The sequence below is a fragment of the Lolium rigidum genome, chromosome 4 (assembly GCF_022539505.1).
Source record: "Lolium rigidum isolate FL_2022 chromosome 4, APGP_CSIRO_Lrig_0.1, whole genome shotgun sequence".
NCBI lineage: Eukaryota > Viridiplantae > Streptophyta > Magnoliopsida > Poales > Poaceae > Lolium > Lolium rigidum.
Window position 1 is genome coordinate 104,426,571 of NC_061511.1, and position 20,956 is coordinate 104,447,526.

Sequence of the window (20,956 nt, forward strand, 5' to 3'; positions counted from 1 at the left end):
TAGTTCGTTTAGTTCTTGAGGACATGGGTGAAGTCTAAATGTTAGTAGTGAACTATGTTGATTAATATTCAATGTTATGATATTTAAGTTGTGGTGTTATTCTTCTAGTGGTGTCATGTGAACGTCGACTACATGATACTTCACCTTTATGGGCCTAGGGGAATACATCTTGTATTCGTTTGCTAATTGTGGGGTTGCCGGAGTGACAGCAACCTGAACCCCGTTGGTATATCGATGCAGGAGGGATAGCAGGATCTCAGGGTTTAAGGCTGTGGTTAGATTTATCTTAATTACTTTCTTGTATTTGCGGATGCTTGCAAGGGGTATAATCACAAGTATGTATTAGTCCTAGGAAGGACGGTGCATTAGCATAGGTTCACCCACACAACACTTATCAAAACCATGAAGATTAATCAGCTATATGAAGCGAAAGCACTAGACTAAATTCCCGTGTGTCCTCAAGAACGTTTGGTCATTATAAGTAAACAAACCGGCTTGTCCTTTGTGCTAAAAAGGATTGGGCCACTCGCTGCAACTATTACTCTCGCATTTTATTTACTTGTACTTTATTTATCTGCTATATCAAAACCCCTGAATACTTGTCTGTGAGCATTTACAGTGAATCCTTCATCGAAACTGCTTGTCAACACCTGCTGCTCCTCGTTGGGTTCGACACTCTTATTTATCGAAAGTACTACGATACACCCCCTATACTTGTGGGTCATCACCGGGCAGCCCGGAAGTGGCCGTGTGCTTTCGCGCGCCCGGGCAGCGCGCGAGGAGGCGCGCGAAGGAACCGAGGAGGCGCCCCCCGCCGGCTCGTGCAGCCCGCCGCTGTCGGCGCTTCCCCCGCGCGGCGACGGCAACGACGTCGCAGCCGGGCCGCCTCTAAACTGCGGGAGCTCGGCGGAGGTGGCGGCGTTCGAGGTGGTCGCGCTCATCGTCGCGTAGGAGTCGCCAGCGCGGAAAACCCTCCGCCTCCGCCGCAAGAACTGCCCCGGTGACATCCGGGGCCTAATCTAGTATTTTAGGTCTATAATTATCGAATGTAACTAGAATATTTTTCCAAGTTTAATGTAAATTATCGACGAATGTTGATCGATCCGAGCAAAATGGGTTCAATCTCGCAAAATCGTCGCATCACAAATTTCTCGTTGATTTTAGTTTTTCAGTTCGTGTTTTCGGTTTCTAATCTGCGTCGTGACAAAATACAACTAAACTGAACAGTTCGGAAGGCTGAACTCTAGGTTTTCGGTTCGCAGATATACAGACTTGCTAGAGATGCTCTAAGTTGCCTTACCCGGCCTCCCAGCATACAAAATATTGGCAGCACGTCTCGCCAATCACACGCGATTGGTACGTGTATACTAGCCGCGTGCTGTAAAAATAGCATGCTCCGGGTTATTTCAGATCTTGGATGCAGCTCAGTCTTTATAGTTGTCGCGTGCTGCGAACTGTGATATGCTACCAGTGAGGTCATACTAGTGGCGTGTCCCTTTTTCATACGTGGCTATTAATAGGGCAGTCACATGCTGTAACTAGGGTGTGCTTCCAATAAGGTTACCCGTATAGCGTTTTCCCTACTAGTGAAAAGTATAAAAACTCTATATTGTGGTACGAATGGAGTGGATAGCAAACTAAAAAATACCAAAAAAAATGTCTATTATCAAATGTTGGTAAGATCCAAAGTCAAATGTCAAAAATGGTGATCTATGTTAAGTAAACACGAAAATACACACATGAAGAACAATGAGGTTAGCGCGACCAAGGAAGTGAGCAAGCGACAAAGATGGTCCTAACGAAGACTATAAGCTCGGTGTCACGCCAACAGACCGTAACTTGGTTGCATAAGAGAGAAGCAACAAAATTTGCACAAGATGTCACTCTTCTACTTTCTCTCTTTGTGCTTAGAAACTTTCGAATCCATTGTATCGGTGGACACATACTCTTTTTCTATTTCTTTTTCTTTTCTATTTTATTCTATGCTTAGAAGCTTTATTTTTCTCTATATGTCACATTTTTTCTTCTTTCGTGTATCTTTTTTACCGAGCTTGCTTCGAAGCTTTGCTTAACTCAACGCACACACACAAACCCTCTCACAGTCGTGACATTTGTGCAATGATTCGCAACGCTCGGAAAGGCACTCCCAATGGGATATGTACACAAAGAAAGAAACAGGGCTACAAGGGGTGAGCAAGTTATACCTAGATGAAAATGTTAGACGGTGTCGAAGCGTACAACCTGCGATACTGAAGTGGTGTCGATGATGGTGTCGAAGTTGTGTCGGAATCCAGGGTGGCAAAGGTGTCTTCGCAGTGTTGATGTAGGCGTGGAAGCGAAAGAGACAACCAATTCACTCCAAATCGGAACATGAACACAAAAGTCAATGCCCAAAATTTTTGATCAAAATGGACGGTCGAAGTTGTCAAAATTTTGAAGTCAAACGGGCTCTAAAAAGTTATCAAGATTTAGGTAAAAAGGTTGTCAAAACAAGGCAAAAACTGTTGTCAAAATTGTGCTGTTTTTATACAGGAGCTGTAGTACAGGTGATGTGAGCAAAATAGAAATGCCGGTAGCCCTTTCGGTAGCACTCCTGGTAGTACCGGTTGGGGGTGGACGGTTGTACCGTTGCGGATGCGCCGGTAGTACCAGTACTGGAATTTATGCGCGGAAACTAAGGGTCTGTTCGGTTCGAGAATCATGTGGAACGGGATGTCACCGTTCCATTCCGACGAAGGATTCTCGCGTTCGGTTTTGCTGTGGAACGGAACCGGTTCATTCCCCAAAAGCGAATATTCGCTCAATATTCGGAATACACCCGTCCGGCCGATTCGGCCGGACGAGGTGAAACGGGTCGCTGTCCTCTCGCTAACCGCACTTCACCTCTCGCTAACCACACGCGATGGCCCGATTCTGAGTCCACCAGGTGCGGCGGCAACCCCAGGCGAGCGCCGGCGGCGGCGACCGGAGGACGCCGCGGCGATGACCGGAGTCCGCCCCAGCCACGGCCCGAGGCGCGGCGGCGCGGATGCGACCAGCCACGGCCGCGGAGGTCGCCGGGCGCGGGCAGGCGACGGAGCGGGGACGGTGGCCTCGTCCAGGCACGGCGCGACGGTGGCCTCGTCCAGGCACGGCGCGACGGTGGCCTGACACCAGCTCCGGCCCCGAGCCTCTCTCTCCTTGCTCCCGCCTGAGGTCGCCGCCACCCGGCCGCCGCGCCAGCACCCGAGGTCGCCGCCGCCCGGCCGCCGCGCTCCCCCAGCTCGCTCCCAAGCTTCCTCGACCAGCGCAAGGACGAGGCCGCCGTCCCCACGCCTAATTAGGCTCTAATTAGGCTGTAATTAATAATGTTTAGATTAATTAGGCTCTAATTAATTAAAATTTAGATTAACTCTATGTGGTTCCATTCCCTCCTTTCCAGATCAACCGAACGCAAGGATGAAGTGGGATGGAATGGAGTGGAATGGAATAGAATGGAATGGTTCCATTCCATTCCACTTCATCCGAAAAACGAACGCACCTAAGGGAATCGAGGCGGAGCCTGGCGCACAGCTTGGAAATTCTTGCGCGTTGAAACTGGGGCGCCGCACGGTAGGGAAACGGAGGATTCGGCCGGTGGTACTAGCGTGCGCGCTTGGGGCCAGGGCGGTCGGTCGGGTGGAGGCGAGCGGAGGCGGGCGGTTCGTGCGCGCGTGGGTGGGTGAGGAGCGGCAGCGCGACAGGGGTGGAATTGGAAAACACCAAGGGAGAGCGAGCGAGCGGCCGCAGCAGGGGCCTGGCTAGACGTAGTCGGGAGCGGGACTGACGAATGCCAGGGCGAGCGGAGGCGGTTGCAGCGCGGAGTGGGCTCGAGGCTAGTAGGTGGTTGAACGGCAGGGCGTCTCAGTGGAGGGGGCAACGGCGGTTGCTGCGTGGTCTTGGCTGTGAGTGGAGCGGCGCGAACTTGGCCGGCGGAGGGAATCAGAGCGCTGTGTGCAGGGAGGATCTGAGAGGAGAAGTGAATGCAGCTTGGCGAGCTCGCGATTTGGCCAGCGGTGGGGTAGATCTTGAGCTGGTGGCGGTGCGGAGCGGATGGCGCGGGCCGGTAGTACCGGTTGCCATGGACCGGTAGTACCGTGTGCCACAGCCGGTAGTACCAGTTAGGACAAATCGAGTTCTGGACGCGATGAACTGCATCAAAAAAGAAAACAAAAAATCATCGATTGCGAGCGATATACACGGAATTGGGGCTAGAAATTTTGGGAAAAGATAGATTAACCACCAAGATAACAGATCTGTGGATCAAAACCACAAAAACACAACAAATCCGGGGATCAAATTTTGAGCTATTTTTGGGTATTTTTTCAGAAATTATTTGGATAAAATTGGAGCGGTGGATGTGGAATTCGTGGCAGCCTAGAGCTCTAATACCATATAATGCGGGCTAAGCCTTCGATGTGTGGCTCGGTCTCATGAATTGACCTAGAAATGGAGGGGGTGAGGGATGAACACGAAGAACGACGAAGAACACGATGAACGCACACAACACAACCCGATACAATTCCGGTTTACTCCCAATAGCCTAAACCACTATCCTGATAGAATCTCTCGAGGGAAAAACACAAGGTTGACTCCCCGAGAGAAAGACCGGTATACGATCGGTAGAGTCACACGTGTGGAAGACCGCAATAGAATCACAAGTATGAAAGACTAATCATATAAGAAATGCCATGACATAATAGATTTGGTAATCAAGGAGCGGGTTTCCCTAATCCCAAAGGGATGGTGGAGGCATAAGCCTAGGTTCTCTCAAGTTCAACTCTTTCTCATGCAAGGGGAGGTGGGAGCCACTAAAGGAGAGGTAATTTAGGCATACAAGGGGTTACATGGGCCTTGGCCCAAATTGACTTGTAGCAGGCGCATCACTTAGTCCGGAGACTCCAATGTATGTAGGCCGGAGACTCCGGTCTTGATGTTCGTGGGCCGGGGACTCCGGTGTGAGTCGACGAAGCTGAGGACTCCGGTGTAGCTGCGGCTGGAGTTTCTTCGATCTCCTCTAACATGCTTCCGTGACGTCGGACTTGAGCATAGTTCTTGATGACGACCATGATGCGGCAAAGGCCGAAGGTCGGTCTGTATCAGTACTGTACACCAAATACCAACAATGTCTTGCGCTCTTGACCAAGTAATCACAAACACCTAGCATGTGCCATGCACCTGTTAGTTTTGAGACATGAGGTCAAAGATGCCCCCCCCGTTAAAGATGAATAAGGAGCCAAGGTCGCGTCATCCCCTGTCCTTCTTTATTCCCTTCTCTTGGACATAAAGCTTTTGATTAGCCTACGTGTCTTGGTTGGTACAAACATATTTTATCTTGCGCTTGCAAACAAGGAAATGGAAGCTATTAGGTGGAGATGACATGCATCATCCGGCTGTCTCGGCGGCATCGTGTTGTATAATTGCCCGTCGGTCATCCTATGTGATTAGATGTCAGAAATTAATTTTGGCATACCCTTGGTGTTTCGACAGGACGAGGCTATTCAACGGTGCACCATCCGACGTCGATCCAGCCGCACGCCGATCAAAGGTAATTGCTATGCATAACCAACCACCTCTGGTTTCCCTCGACCAATTGCATGCATTTCGCTCCGTGGAAAGCCACGGTGATCCTGGTTACTTTGGACAAATTTCAGGAAAAAAAAAGGTTATAGGAGGTGTGGAAAGTAATGGTTGTTGTTGGTGTCATACACCTACAAGTTGTTTTCGTTGTTGTTCTCTGTCGTGAACCTACGGGGTTGCTCTTCCAGTTGGTTAGCTTGGAATCATGTTTGCTTCTATGCAGATGCTCTAACTCCATGTTATTATCATGATAGTCTAACCTTGAAACGATGAAGTTTGCAACCAAGATATTTTTTCAGAGCAGTTTCTTGTGAATTGATTTGCGCTAGTTATGCCAATAGTCTATTTTTCCAACAAAGGAGTTCTTTATCAAACTCAAATATTTGCACCAAGGTGGTACAAGTAAGAAAACTCATAGCTGACGTCTCGATAGTTAGGAACTTAGGATGCACGTCGCAAAGTTATGCATGACTGCGAAAATGCCTAGGACAGAAATTTACCATAAAGCATTAACAAATGCCTCTAATTTCTCAAAGAAAATAAAAGCATTGATCTGAAAGATTATGCTGGTAATGGAAAATGGAAGCGGCCCTTGTATAACAGCTCTTCTTGGTCATCTTCACTCACCGAAAGAGAACCCAACCTGCATAGCTGAAACTTTCCCCGCCCCCGGTCTACTTCTCTCCGCGACGAAAGCAGTCGCCGCCTCGAAAACCTAGCCGCTCCACTTCAGCCTTCTCCATAGATCGTTCCCCCTCTTCCGGTCGGCTTCGTAGGTGTCAGGAGAGTGGGGAACTAGATCTATGCGTGGAGTTTTCAAGAAGTTTTAAGTACATTATGTTCGAATTTTAGTAGCCGTCTTCCTTTTGGTTTTCCCTCAATGGAGATGGCCTCGTTTGTAATAAATAATCTTCGGTCTTTCGTTTGACGATGACATTTCCTTCCAATGTCAATGGTGGTGTTGAAATATTACGATTCTCTAGGCATGAGCTTTTGGATCTTGCTTCTCCAGATCGATTCTGGATCTTTTCTCATGGTTACCGCGGGGAGGATCATCTCACAGTTTTTGTCCCAGCTACTATGTCCTCAACAATGGTGATTCGTTCTCTTGGCCCTCCAGCGACGTTGATCGGGTTGGCTGGTTATTATTGTGTGGCATACTGGTATTGGTACTCTTGCTCGATCATGTTGATGGAGTACTTCAATGGCTACAGCCTTGGAATTGCGGTTCAAATTATAATTATAGGAGAACCATCGTTGCTATTTACATGTCTCTAGTTTGGTATCTATCTTTGACTGCCTTCGTGAAAGTACTAACGGAAACTAACCGGAAACTTTCTTCTCATGCAACTCTTAGATCGAAAAGATGCTGCTGGACTGGATCACGGCAGAAACTGCCAGGCTATGGATGAATCTGGAATTTCTAACCAACTTTAGCCACCTTATAGATTGATCAACTAACTTCTAGGTCAATTAATTTGACTGATTTTTAGCATTGTCCACATACATCTCACGTATCAGTAACTCATCGCTGCCCTACTCAAGATTGAACAGCTGCTTGGGTCATCAGAAATACTCGTGTCGTAGAAGAAGAGAGAGTTTAAAAGACCTCGAAGATTTAGTAGTATGTTTTAGACTTTATTTATAATCATTAGATGCAGCTTGTGTATCTACTGCATATACCATATGTTAGTATGAATATACGTGTGCTAAAAAAAAACCTGCATAGCTCAAAAGAGCGCTCGCAGTTGTATCCGTGAGCGGGTCATGTGAAGCAGAGTGTATCGCGACTGCATCAGTGGCAGTCTGCAGCAAGCTGGAGGCATCGTACGCACGGTCCAACGGTAGTAAAAATGCAAGCATTAAATAGGAGATGCAAGTTCGGAAAATACATTAATGCTCCTGGGACACTCTAAAAGAAAATTAATAATTCAATAAAATGGCAAAAGAAATCGAATCTTTTTGTAAACCGAAGATAATGAAGTATGCCGTATAAAAATATTTGGACTCGAAATTATTTCCATGGTATCTTGCGCAAAAAAAGACAAATTTATTATGAATATAGCATGAATAGTACATGGACGGATACCATGAAAATCATTTCGAGTCCAAATATTTTTATACAAGTACCATACTTGATCATCTTTTGTTTCCAGGAAGATTAAGACTTTTTCTAATATATAAAATTACCACAAATTTTGGAGTTTATGGGGTGCATAGTATCCACGTGCCAAAAATCTGCACCCATGCAATACTCCATTTGAAAAAGTAGATGCCTCTACACGACTACACTTCAATTTGGCAATTTGGACGCACCACCGGGGTACCGCCCATGGAGGATTGCAGTTACGATGGTTTCTTCTTCTTTTTTAAGGGCAACTCCAATGGAGCGATGTAAACGGAGCAATCGTTTGAGTCTGCACGGACGAAAAATGCGTGTGGATCCTACTCCGGCTGCCCGACGTGTAGTGTTTGGGCTGTCCGCGAAGACGTAAACCTGACCCAAATATGCGTCGAGTTTGCGTTTCGGTGGACGCTGCGCGGACGAGCCGAGTGACCACCGAAACTCATGTAGGACCCGCGGGTCAGTGGTAGGGACGCCGGTAACATTTCCGCTAGTGGCCATTCCCAACGCGAAAAATCAAAGTAGACCGGCACCAACAGTCCAATCCAAGCCATAGCAATGAATGTCCTCGTCGCCGCAACCACTATAGATTCCGAGGGAAACCCTCGCAGCCGCCGCCCCGGACTCCCCCATAGCCACCACCATAGCCCCAATGGAGGCCGCATCTCCGGCCGAATCAAAGCGTGCCGCCACCGGCGGCCGGGAAGCTAAGCCGAAGGCGACAAAGAAGGTGTTATCCAAGGAGGAAAAAGGCGTCGAGGCCGCGAAGCGTCGCGGTCGGCACAAGAATCTGAAGGAGAGGAATGCAGCGGCCGCCGCCGCCCAGCACATGGAGGCCGCCCAGCACATCGCGTGGCAGATGCAGCTGAAAGTCGGCGCCGCGCAAGTAGGCCTCCATCCGAACATAGCGGAGGCCATGCTCCTCGTCAAGCAAGGGAGGATCATCGGTGTCACTCCCCCGGCCTCGTCGGTCAGCTTGGTAAGTTCCTAGTTGTGTCCTGAAATGCCTGCACCCTTGCAGGTCCACACGGCGTCGCTGTTGGCCTCTGCGCCGCGCCGGTGCACTTCAACGGGGCACCGGTTCCCGACCTGAACTGGACACTGAGGAGCGTTGACTCGTGCCCGAGCGCGACCCAGAAGAAGGGTGAGGTCCCTGAGGATAGCATGCCGGTGCCCCGCACCATGTTTGAGGAAATGACACCATTTACCCCAACGATGGACGACCCGGTATGTGAGCTCTCTCAGTGTGTCGGTCTACCGTGTGTCATTCGTCTGACGTTCGGTGATTCATAGGCTTTTGGACGGGACGCAATGAGGGAGACATCCAGGCCATGATCTTCGGCGGCGGTTTCGTTGACGATGTCGGCACCGGGACAGGGACGCATGATCAGTGGCCATAGATGCAGGATGGGGTGGACATCGATGGCGCACGACTCTTCTCCACCCAGCCCACGCAGGCAACAACCGTCTGCATCGATGACTATGAGGAGGCCCCAACAAGGTTGTCCTCACCATGGATGATGGTACCAAGAAGAAGGGGGAGCCACAGGAACTGCGGCTTCAACGATGACGAGGACAAGTGTTTGTGCAACGCGTGGCTGATGACCAGCCATGAATGCATAAATGGCGCCCAGTAAAAGGGCAAGGTGTGTTGGGCCAAGGTGGTCCAAGAGTATCATAAGAGAAAGCGTCACGTGCCCTACGAGATGAAAAGCGATCGCATGGAAGAGTCCATCAGAAAAAGATGGAACTACATCAAACAAGAGACCGCCAAGTTCTGCGCCACCGTCGATCATGTTGTTGCCCACCCCCATAGCGGCATCGGCGTGCTTGGAGTGGTAAAGAAACGAGCATCATCATTCCATCTATGTACATCATTAGCAAACCATGATCCGGGCTTTAACCAATTGCAGGTACCCAGGGCCTTGGAGAAGTTTAAGGCAACACATAAGAAGGGCTTATATATGGTCCATTGCTGGGACATGCTAAAGGACGCGCCAAAGTGAAGGGTAGGCTATGCGGCCTATCATGAATCTGTCAGGAATAGGACAACAACGGTTGTCGTCGACGACGAAGATGACGATCCTGGGCAGAAAGCCCTTCCACCTCGTCCCCGAGGCCATATGGCTATCAAAGCCGATCTAGCCCGGGAGGCATCAGCCCTTGCGTTGACGCAGACCTTGGAGAAGATGATGGCCGAGAATCAAGCCGCCATGGAAAAAAGGGATGAGAAGAAGTGGCTGGAAAAAGAGGTCGAAGCTTCCATCTACCTCATCCTCACCAAAGAGGTCATTGAGGTCTAAAAGATGGATGTCGAGGCCAAAATGGCAGACGCTGATGCCAAATTTCATGACGCCGAGGCCAGAAGGATGGACGGCAAGGCCAAGACCCGTGCAGGGGACACGAGGATCATGTTGGCCGACTTGCGCGGCATAGACGGCGACACCAGGGTCTGGTTCATGAAGAAGCGCGCCGAAATCCGCGCGCGAGACGCCTGATCTGCGGCGCCATTGTCAATGCACCATGGCCTCCTTTTGGACTATATTTGCTATTCTGGCCATGTTGTGCCCATTTTGGACTCCATTTGTGCCATACCATGTGCACAATGCGATGAACTTATTTGAGACATCAATTTGAGCAAATATGATGGCCATATTTTCATGCAATTTGACTATTTCAGTTGTTTTTGGATATTTCTAAAAAATAAATGGCCCGCGCTCGAAATGCGTCGGGCCGCTGGAGACCACCCCCGACGCAAACTGACGTATGACCATTTTCGCGTCCGCGAGCCGACGCAAACGGACGCGCGCGGATATTTTAGACGTCCGAAATGAGTCGTCCCGCTGTAGATACCCTAAGACTTGTAACTGATCCACTGTTTTACATCCATTTACACTTTTCACTTGGCCGTTCCTGGATTAGGATCGTGGAGAACAAGATCGTCTCGCCATCCCTCAAAGAGCTGCTGAGTAATACAGAAAGCAGTAGGCGGGCGAGATTACACAAAATAAGCCTAAAATGGGCGTGTTAATACTAAATTAAAATTAAAATAAACTTAACCAAACCATACGGTAGGATTTGGATTGGCCGCCGGTGACATACCCGTTGTCGTTGCTGTCTAGCTTGATGATGGCATTCAACGCCGCCCTTGATGGCTACGAGGGCGCTGGAGATTCGGGCCACGATGCCCACTGCGCCTCCTCCCATTGAGACCATGGGTTCGGAGGGCTGGGTGACCTCCGGTACCTCGCCATTCTCACGGCCTCAGTCTCCCACTGGGTCGATGCCGCTCTCTCCTACTTCGTCCGCTAGTCCGCTGCTTGCGTGCACTTTGCCTCCTCCAACGCGGCGAATGGCAGCGTGGCCTCCTCCGATCCGGCGCCCTCGCCACCTCTAGGAACACCCCCTGCTCGGCCTCTTCATGGCCGCTTGCGCCACCGCCTCAAGGGTGGCCTAGAGGGCCTCATCCTCCATCTCCGCTTCTGGTGGTGACTGGGGCACGTGGACGACCTCGTCCTCGTCCTCCTTCATTGGGGCGGTGTGGCGTGTGCCATTGCCTGTGTTATGCTCCATGATGAACCAGAGGTCCCATTAGCAGGAGTCCTCGGCATACACTGGGTTGTCGAGGAGGTATGGCGGGAGGAGCACGCGACGACGCTGGATCTCGTTCCGGCGCACGTGGCCGGATGCGGGTGTTAAGCTTCATGCACTAGTGTTAAGCTTCATGCACTAGCCACTTGAACCAAAAGTCCGAACTGATGGAAAGGGCTAGGCAATCCACATATACATTTCACAACACCCCCACTCGCGTGTGACGGGAGAAGAGAAAGTCAACACGTGAAAGAAGAAGAGCACACCGAAACAGGGCATCAGCGGTGGCTAAAGAGGGGGGCAACAACAATTTTTAGGCTTAATTGCGAAAACCATGTGAAAGTCAGGATTTGAACTCGAGACCTGGGGCTCTGATACCATGTTAAACTTCATGCACTAGCCACTTGAACCAAACGTCCGAACTAATGGAAAGGGAAAGGCAATCTACTTTATACACGTCAACACCCCCTCTCACGTGTGACGGGAAGACGAGAAGACAAGTCAACACGTGTAGAGAGACAAAGAGGAAGTTGTGGGGAGAGGAGATAATTTTTAGAATAAATTGAGAAAGCCAGAATTTGAACTCGAGACCTGGTACTCTGATACCATGTTAAGCTTCATGCACTAGCCACTTGAACCAAAAGTCCGAACTGATGGAAAGGGCTAGGCAATTCACATATACATTTCACAACAGCGGGGACGGGCGACACCAAAACCTGATCTAGAATTGGTGGCGGCCGCAGCTTGACGCTTTGTTCTCGTTCTTGCCGTGGCCAAACAGCTTCTTGAGTGGTAAGCTAAAGTCCCTGCTCCTGAGTGAGCAGATACAAATTTAACGCAGAGTTTGTATAAGTCTGGCAATGGACAGATGATCAATTGGGCAAGCTCACCGGCCGGCCGGTGGACGGCTGCTGCTACCCCGTCCTTGGAAGCCATCAACTGTATTGCTGTGAGTGACGCTCTGTTTTGGCACCAAGTTTGTTTCTAATCCGATGTGCAGCGAATGGTGAAAGAAGGCCCGTTCGATTAAATTGGATGGCAGATCTCCTCAGCTACTATATGGTGAATGTACTAGGACGTCGCCTAGAGGGGAGTGAATAGGCGGTGTATAAAAACTTCTACTTGAGAGCTAAACTAGGCGGAATAAAACTACACATGTGTTTACTAGTTTAGCTCAAGGCCTATCAACTAGGGGTTTGCCTAAGAGCACCAACAACCTATGCTAGCATGATGAGCACAATGTGATAACAAGCTAAGTATAGCACATCAAGCAAGATAGATATAACAAGGTAAAGCGCATAGGTTAAGGAGCTCGGGTTGAGAAGTAACCGGTGCACGAGGAGACGACGATGTATCCCGAAGTTCACACACTAAGGTGCTACGTCTCCGTCTGGAGCGGTGTGGAGGCACGAGGCACTCCAATGAGCCACTAGGGCCACCGTATTCTCCTCGAGCCTTTCCACCAAAGGAAAGCCTCGATCCACTAAGGGACACTTGAGGGTGGTCACCGAACCCGTACAAGCTTGGGCAAACACCTAAGTATCACACTTGAGGCAACTCCACAACGAGGAGGCTCTCAAGTACACGGCCACAAGAGGCAACATACACCACCAAGGAAACACACTCCACCAAGGATGCTAATGCGCCACAAGAGGCTAACACACTCCACCAAGGATACTAATGCGCCACAAGAGGCTAACACACTCCACCAAGGAAACGATGCGCCATAAGAGGCTAACACACTCCACAAAGGAAACACGACCACTAAGGCAATGCGGCCACTAAGGCAAGAACACCACTAAGGTAACATGCCCTCTACGAGACCGAAACCCCGGAGAGAACCCAAACCGATGCACCTAATGCAATGGCTAAGAACACCACTAAGATGCCCAAGTTCTTCTCTCCCAAATTCCAACAAAGCTAGAAGAAGCTATTGGGGGAATAAGGGAGGAAGAACAAAGAGTGAAGAAACACCAAGAAACTCCAAGATCTAGATCTAGCAAGATCCCCTCACTTGGAGAGGGATTCAATTGGTGAAGCTCTAGATCTAGATCTCCTCTCTCATTTCCCCCAAAAATATGCAACAAATAGTGGGGGGATCAAGAGGAGGAAGCAAGAACCCAAGGTCAACAATGGAGGAGAGAGAATGGAGGGGAAGAAGTGGTTGAATCGGAGGTGGAAGAGAGGTATATATAGGGGGCCCAGAAATATGACTATTGGGGCTAAAAAACGGTCAGATCCGCGCCCAAAGCGGTACTACCGCTTGTCGAAGCGGTACTACCGCTCGCGCGCGAACTGCGCAGAAAACAGCTGAAAAACGGCCCAAAGCCGGTAGTACCGCTTACTGGAGTGGTACTACCGCTCGTGTTCAGATCTGAGCAAAAGCAAACGAGAGAGAGATGAATAGCAGTGGCAGAGCAGCATGCGGGTGGCAGTGTGCGGTGCGGCAGCATGCGGCGCAGTGCACCAGGCGCGCGTGTGAACGCAAAGCAGCAGCAGCAAGCGCGGGAGCAGGTGGGGCCAGGCAGCGCGCGCAGCAGCAAGGCAGCGAGGCACAGGCGTGTGGGGATCGAGCGGAGCTCTCCCCGCGGGTCAACGCGTTGCCTCGATCCACGAGCACGGGCGGCATCAAGCGAGGCTGGCGGCAGCGCGTGTGGCGAGCGGAGGCGTGCGGGCTGGCGCGGGAGCAGCTGGGCCGGCGGCTGGGAGTGGCTGCGGGGAAGAAGAGGGCCCAGCCGGTACTACCGGCCCGGTACCGGTTGGGTACCGTAATGGGCCAGCCGGTACTACCGGCCCGGTACCGGTTCAGTACCGGACTGGGTTCCAGGGGCCACAGAGATAGTTACGGTACTGGGCCGGTACCTCCAGCGGTGGTACCGCCCGGCCCAATATGCAGTTTTTCTTTTTCCAAATATGATGCAATGTAAAATCCATAACTCGAGCTAGGAAACTCGGAATGACATGAAATCAATTTTGTTCGAAAGAGGGCGACGAGAGCTACCACTACACAAGGTGAAAACATGGAAAAGAGTGAGTGGTGATTTTCTCATGGTCATAGAGGTGTAACCTCTCAATACGGTATATCGGGAAAATCATCACCCTCGCACATGCAACATGCGATGCAACCGGAATCCGTTTCATGCATAAGAACCAATAAGAACCAAGAAACACGATGCAATGCATGCAAGGTTTGAGCTCTCTCCGATGATGCGATCCACTATCCTATCGAGCACAAACCTTGTCCTTGCACGTTCGAGTCGGCAAGCTCCGTCTTCATCCTCTTCATGATTGTACATGCCACCGTCTTCCTCCAACATACACGCCACCGTCTTCTTCCATCTTGTACGCACGCCACCGTCTTCATCCATCTTCAACGCCGTCTTCTCTCTTCATCTTCTACACCGTCTTCGTCTCTCTTCGACACCATCTTCATCATTGTACTCCGTCTTCTCCATCTTGCAACCTTGAGTCCAACATGGCTATGGACTTGACCTAAGATATATTCTCAATGCAACCGTTAGTCCATAGGGATTGTCATCAATTACCAAAACCACACATGGGCAATGGACATGTTCTTTCAATCTCCCCCATTTTGGTAATTGATGACAATCTCTTTGAGAGGGTTTAAATATGGAATTTAGCGAACAACTCAAGTTGAATATTTAGAACAAACTCCCCCATAATATATGCATGTGTGAATGAACTTGAATTTCATTGCATATACCGGGAATTAAAGCCTAGCGGAGTATCCTCTAAATATTCAACCATGCAAAGCAACAAATGCAAGGCATGAAAGGCAAATGCTTAAGAACCAACAAAAGCAATTCCCTTAAACCCTCCAAACTTCTCCCCCATTGGCATCGATTGCCAAAATGGACGAAAGGTTTGGAAGGCCAATATAGTGAGCGTTCCTCCATAAGTTGTGCATTTCTCATAATTGTGAGTGAAATCAAATGCACATATTCAATGACGAATATTCGGAGGAAATCAAACTATATTGAGGATCAAAGATTGCAAGAGGATGTGAAGGTGAGAAAGCTTCGACAAATGAAGCAAGCAATCAATGAACCAATAATATGCTCTAAGTAATATGTGGAAGCTCCCCAAAGTTTGTGCACAAGATAAACAATTTGCATTGAAGAATAAGGTGCACAAGCATGGCATCATCACTCCCACAAGATCACTCAAAGCTTGTGCCAAAATCAACTATGAGTGCTTGAGGATGCAAATAGGATAAAACGAGCAATCATAGCCAAGTTCTTTGTGGAGTCATCAAAGAGTCAAATAAGAATGGAGGAATGGACTCCAACAAAGAGGGATATCAAAAGATATGCACCATCTCTTGTGTGTATAAGTTTCTCTAAGTGGACAACATCACGAAGACGTTTATCCACAAAGAAACATGCACACACAAGATAGGTACAAGAGAGATGGAACAAGATATCCAAAACAAGCATGCTCAAGGACTTATCTCATTATAGAAAAGTAAAACCAAAAATAAAGTAATGAGATAACCAACTCCCAAAGAAAGCAAGGTTCCAAATAAACCAAACCCTCAACGCTTTTCATGATGGCACAAAAGTACCGAAAAGAAAAGGTTTGTCTTCCAAGGTCAAATACTTGAAACAAGGGAGTGTTCTAGCAAACATAGGAGAGCTCCCCCAAAATTAGTGCACTATTTATGATTTTGCATTTGAATACAAAATGCACAAATGTGGGATTATTGCTCAACCATGTTTATCAAAACACTAACAAGGTTCAAGTGAAATAAGGAAATCCAACAGAAGCAAGGAAGACAAATGGGAGTCTAACCCACAAGGACAAATTCTTGGCAAGAAACAAGCAATTGAGCACATGAGCCAAGCGTGAGGATGATCCGGAACAGTACCACACAATTTATTACCAATTGTCCACGAACAAGAGGTGTTTAGGAAATATCCATATGGTAGTTTGTGAGTATGTCCAAGATCATATTCACAACTAAGAAAGCATATAGTAAAGTGGGATTTGTTTGAGCACAAATGTCACATAGGAACAAGATAAACTATAACATCAAACCTATGTGACACAACCTCAAATGTTCACATTTTCTAGGCTTGTAGAATGCACAAAGCATACTACTCCCCCATAATGTGATAAGGACATATTTCGTGCAAGAGGCAAATAAGAACCAAATGAGATAATTAATGGACATTATAGAATTTTAATTAATCATGTCGCACATTTTAGGATTGTGAAATGCACAAAGCATATCACTCCCCCAAAATGGGATGGTCCATTAATTTCTCACATGAGCCAACAACTAAGATATCAATAAGATACAATAGGCTCAACAAACAACAATTGTACATGATGTGCCACCCAACATTTAAGTAAGCAAGCAAGATAAGCAAGTAGGAGGCACAACATACACAACCACATGCAAGGTACAAAACCAACACATGTAAAAGGGGAGCGAGTAACTTTCAATGTAAAGGAGTTGAGGACTCGTTACCGCAAGGAGGAGCATGGGTAAAGGATGAAAGGGATACAACTTGACTTGAGGAAATAAGAATGATGAAGATCCCCCAAGTCTTCATGAACTAGTCAAGCCTCCATGCCCTCCACATGTACCTATTGATCAAATTTTGACTTATTGATCCCCAACCAAGTTGGGTCCTAAGAAGTTAGTCACAATAGGCTTGGCAACCCAAATGGTTCTTTTTACGAAACCACTTTGAGTGCCAACATATTTGGCAAACACATCGCCAACCTTATCCTTATGTAGAGAATAAGCACCATGGATCAAGATAGAGTTGGATGAGTTACCACTAGTGCAAAAGGAGGAGATGTGGCCCTTCTCACGACATATGTAGCATCTTCTTCTCTTCTCCTTCTTCTCACTTGATCTCTCCACAATGGGAGCCTTGGCTTGATCCTTCTTGGGTAGCGGCCCTTCTTCAAGTCGAGGTAGACATTGAGCTTGGCCTTGAGGTAGACCATGAGCTCCATCTTGAGGCTGCTTCCCTTGTTTCTTCACGCCAAGTGGCTTCTTCTTCAAGGGGCACAATCTAACATGATGCCCTTCAATCTTGCACTTGAAGCACACAATCTTGGCGGGGTCCTTCACATGCCCTTGGCCCTTCTTCCGCTTGTGCGTGGTGGACTTGTTCTTGTTGTTGGAGTTGAATCCAAGTCCACTCTTGTCATTGGGGAATTGCTTCCCTTCATGACCCTTTATCAAGTCCTTCTTCAAAGAAGTGACTTGGGCCTCGAGCTCTTCGATTTCCCCTACATGGTTAGTAACAACACAAGTACTAGAGGAAGTGGAAACTTCATTGTTAGAGCAACAAGGCAAGGTATGTAATTCACCACAAGATATAGCAATAGCATGGGTGGGTGAATTACTAGCACTAGCACATGGAATTGTAGAACAAGGCATAGAAGGTAGTTCACCACAAGATAAGTCAATAGCATGAGTGGGTGAACTAAAAGCACTAGCACATGGCAAAATAGCATTTTGAGAGGTAGTGCTAGTACTCACATGAGGCTCACAAGATTTTACCTTTGACATGATAGCCTCATGAGCTAACTTTAGCAAATCATGAGAGACTAGAAGATCATCATGGGAACTAGAAAGCTTTCCATAATTTTCTTCCAATTTCTCATAATTGCTTGTTAGCAAAGCAAGTTGAGCCCTTAGCTCAACATTCTCCTTCAAGATGGAAGCTTCACAAGAGGTAGAGTTAGTAGCACGAGCACTATTAATTATAACACAAGGAGAAGGCAACTTAGCAAGCTCTATTAGGTTGAGAGCCTTAAATTGCTCATGTGACTCGGTGAGTTTGATGAGCTCACTCTCAATAGCCCTAGATCTACTTTTGAGAAGCTCAAAATCCTCAAGGAGTTTAGCACGAGCACTTACTAGCTCAACATTTTTAGTTCGAAAATCATGTGCCACCTCTAAAGCTCTATCACGAGATTCCTTTACCATAGATAGCTCTAGAGTAAAGGTCTCCTCAAGAGATTCATTGGTGGTTTGTTGTTCTTTAAGAGCTTCTCTAAGAGTTGCAATCTCATTTGCATACTCGCGCTCATGCTCTTCCTTTTTCTCAATAATTTTTGTGCTCTCAATGGCAAAAGCCAAGATTTTCATAAAGTTAGAGCAAGCAAATTTCTTCTTATGAAGAGCATGAAAAACCAACTCACCCATCATGTTTAAGGAAGCAACATTAAGTTCTTCCATATCATCATCCTCATCATCACTAGATATATAGGGTTCCAAGGAAGGAGATACCTTAGAAGCCTTAGCCATAAGGCAAGTGTAGGAACCATGAGGTGATGAAAAGGATGAAGTAATTGAAGCTCCATCCAAGATCTTGTCTTGGCCCATAGCATCTTCGGTTTCCTCTACATTGTTAGTCACACAAATACTAGAGGAAAGCAAAGTATGTTCATTATGGCAACAAGACAAGGAAAGCATATCATCATGGAATGAAGATATGCAAGGACTACCAACACTAGCATGTAAATCATTTATAGTGCTACAAGTGTTAAAGTCCAAAGATGAGACATTGCAATGGGATAGGGATGAAGAATCATCAAGAGAAAGCTCACCATCAACAATGCAATGTTCATCACCACTCACCATACCATTACCTTGTGTCTTACCACACATTGGTGAAGTGGAAGGAGTGTGATCATCCTCAATGGTCTTGGATCCACCATATGTATCTTGAAGCTTTGTCCAAAACTCATGAGCACTCCGGAAAGGCGTGATGGAGGAGATCACTACATGACTCACAACATGGCAAAGCAATTTAGTAGCTTGAGCATCTAGATAAGAGTTTTTCTTCTCCTCAAAAGTTGGATTTTGTAGATCCTTAGGAGGAGAAAAACCCATATCAAGAATTTTCTCCACATGTGGGTGCATGCCCCTAAAATAATCAAGCATGTAGGATTTCCAAGCATCATAATTAGTGCCATCAAATGTAAAGGTGGAAATGTGCACTAATCCTCTAGCCGACGTCATACTCTCTAGGCGGTGAAGCCCAACAACATAAGAGAGCCCTAGCTCTGATACCAATTGAATGTACTAGGACGTCGCCTAGAGGGGGTGAATAGGCGGTGTATAAAAACTTCTACTTGAGAGCTAAACTAGGCGGAATAAAACTACACATGTGTTTACTAGTTTAGCTCAAGGCCTATCAACTAGGGGTTTGCCTAAGAGCACCAACAACCTATGCTAGCATGATGATCACAATGTGATAACAAGCTAAGTATAGCACATCAAGCAAGATAGATATAACAAGGTAAAGCGCATAGGTTAAGGAGCTCGGGTTGAGAAGTAACCGGTGCACGAGGAGACGACGATGTATCCCGAAGTTCACACACTAAGGTGCTACGTCTCCGTCTGGAGCGGTGTGGAGGCACGAGGCACTCCAATGAGCCACTAGGGCCACCGTATTCTCCTCGAGCCTTTCCACCAAAGGAAAGCCTCGATCCACTAAGGGACACTTGAGGGTGGTCACCGAACCCGTACAAGCTTGGGCAAACACCCAAGTATCACACTTGAGGCAACTCCACAACGAGGAGGCTCTCAAGTACACGGCCACAAGAGGCAACACACACCACCAAGGAAACACACTCCACCAAGGATGCTAATGCGCCACAAGAGGCTAACACACTCCACCAAGGAAACACAATCCACCAAGGATGCTAATGCGCCACAAGAGGATAACACACTCCACCAAGGAAACGATGCGCCACAAGAGGCTAACACACTCCACAAAGGAAACACGACCACTAAGGCAATGCGGCCACTAAGGCAAGAACACCACTAAGGTAACATGCCCTCTACGAGATCGAAACCCCGGAGAGAACCCAAACCGATGCACCTAATGCAATGGCTAAGAACACCACTAAGATGCCCAAGTTCTTCTCTCCCAAATTCCAACAAAGCTAGAAGAAGCTATTGGGGGAATAAGGGAGGAAGAACAAAGAGTGGAGAAACACCAAGAAACTCCAAGATCTAGATCTAGCAAGATCCCCTCACTTGGAGAGGGATTCAATTGGTGAAGCTCTAGATCTAGATCTCCTCTCTCCTTTCCCCCAAAAATATGCAACAAATAGTGGGGGGATCAAGAGGAGGAAGCAAGAACCCAAGGTCAACAATGGAGGAGATAGAATGGAGGGGAAGAAGTGGTTGGGTCGAAGGTGGAAGAGAGGTATATATAGGGGGCCCAGAAATATGACTGTTGGGGCTGAAAAATGGTCAGATCCGCGCCCAAAGAGGTACTACCGCTTGTCGAAGCGGTACTACCGCTCGCGCGCGAACTGCGCAGAAAACAGCTGAAAAACGGCCCAAAACCGGTAGTACCACTTACTGGAGCGGTACTACCGCTCGTGTTCAGATCTGAGCAAAAGCAAATGAGAGAGAGAGGAATAGCAGTGGCAAGCAGCATGCGGGTGGCAGTGTGCGGTGCGGCAGCATGCGGCGCAGTGCACCAGGCGCGCGTGTGAACGCAAAGCAGCAGCAGCAAGCGCGGGAGCAGGTGGGGCCAGGCAGCGCGCGCAGCAGCAAGGCAGCGAGGCGCAGGCGCGTGGGGATCGAGCGGAGATCTCCCCGCGGGTCAACGCGCTGCCTCGATCCACGAGCGCGGG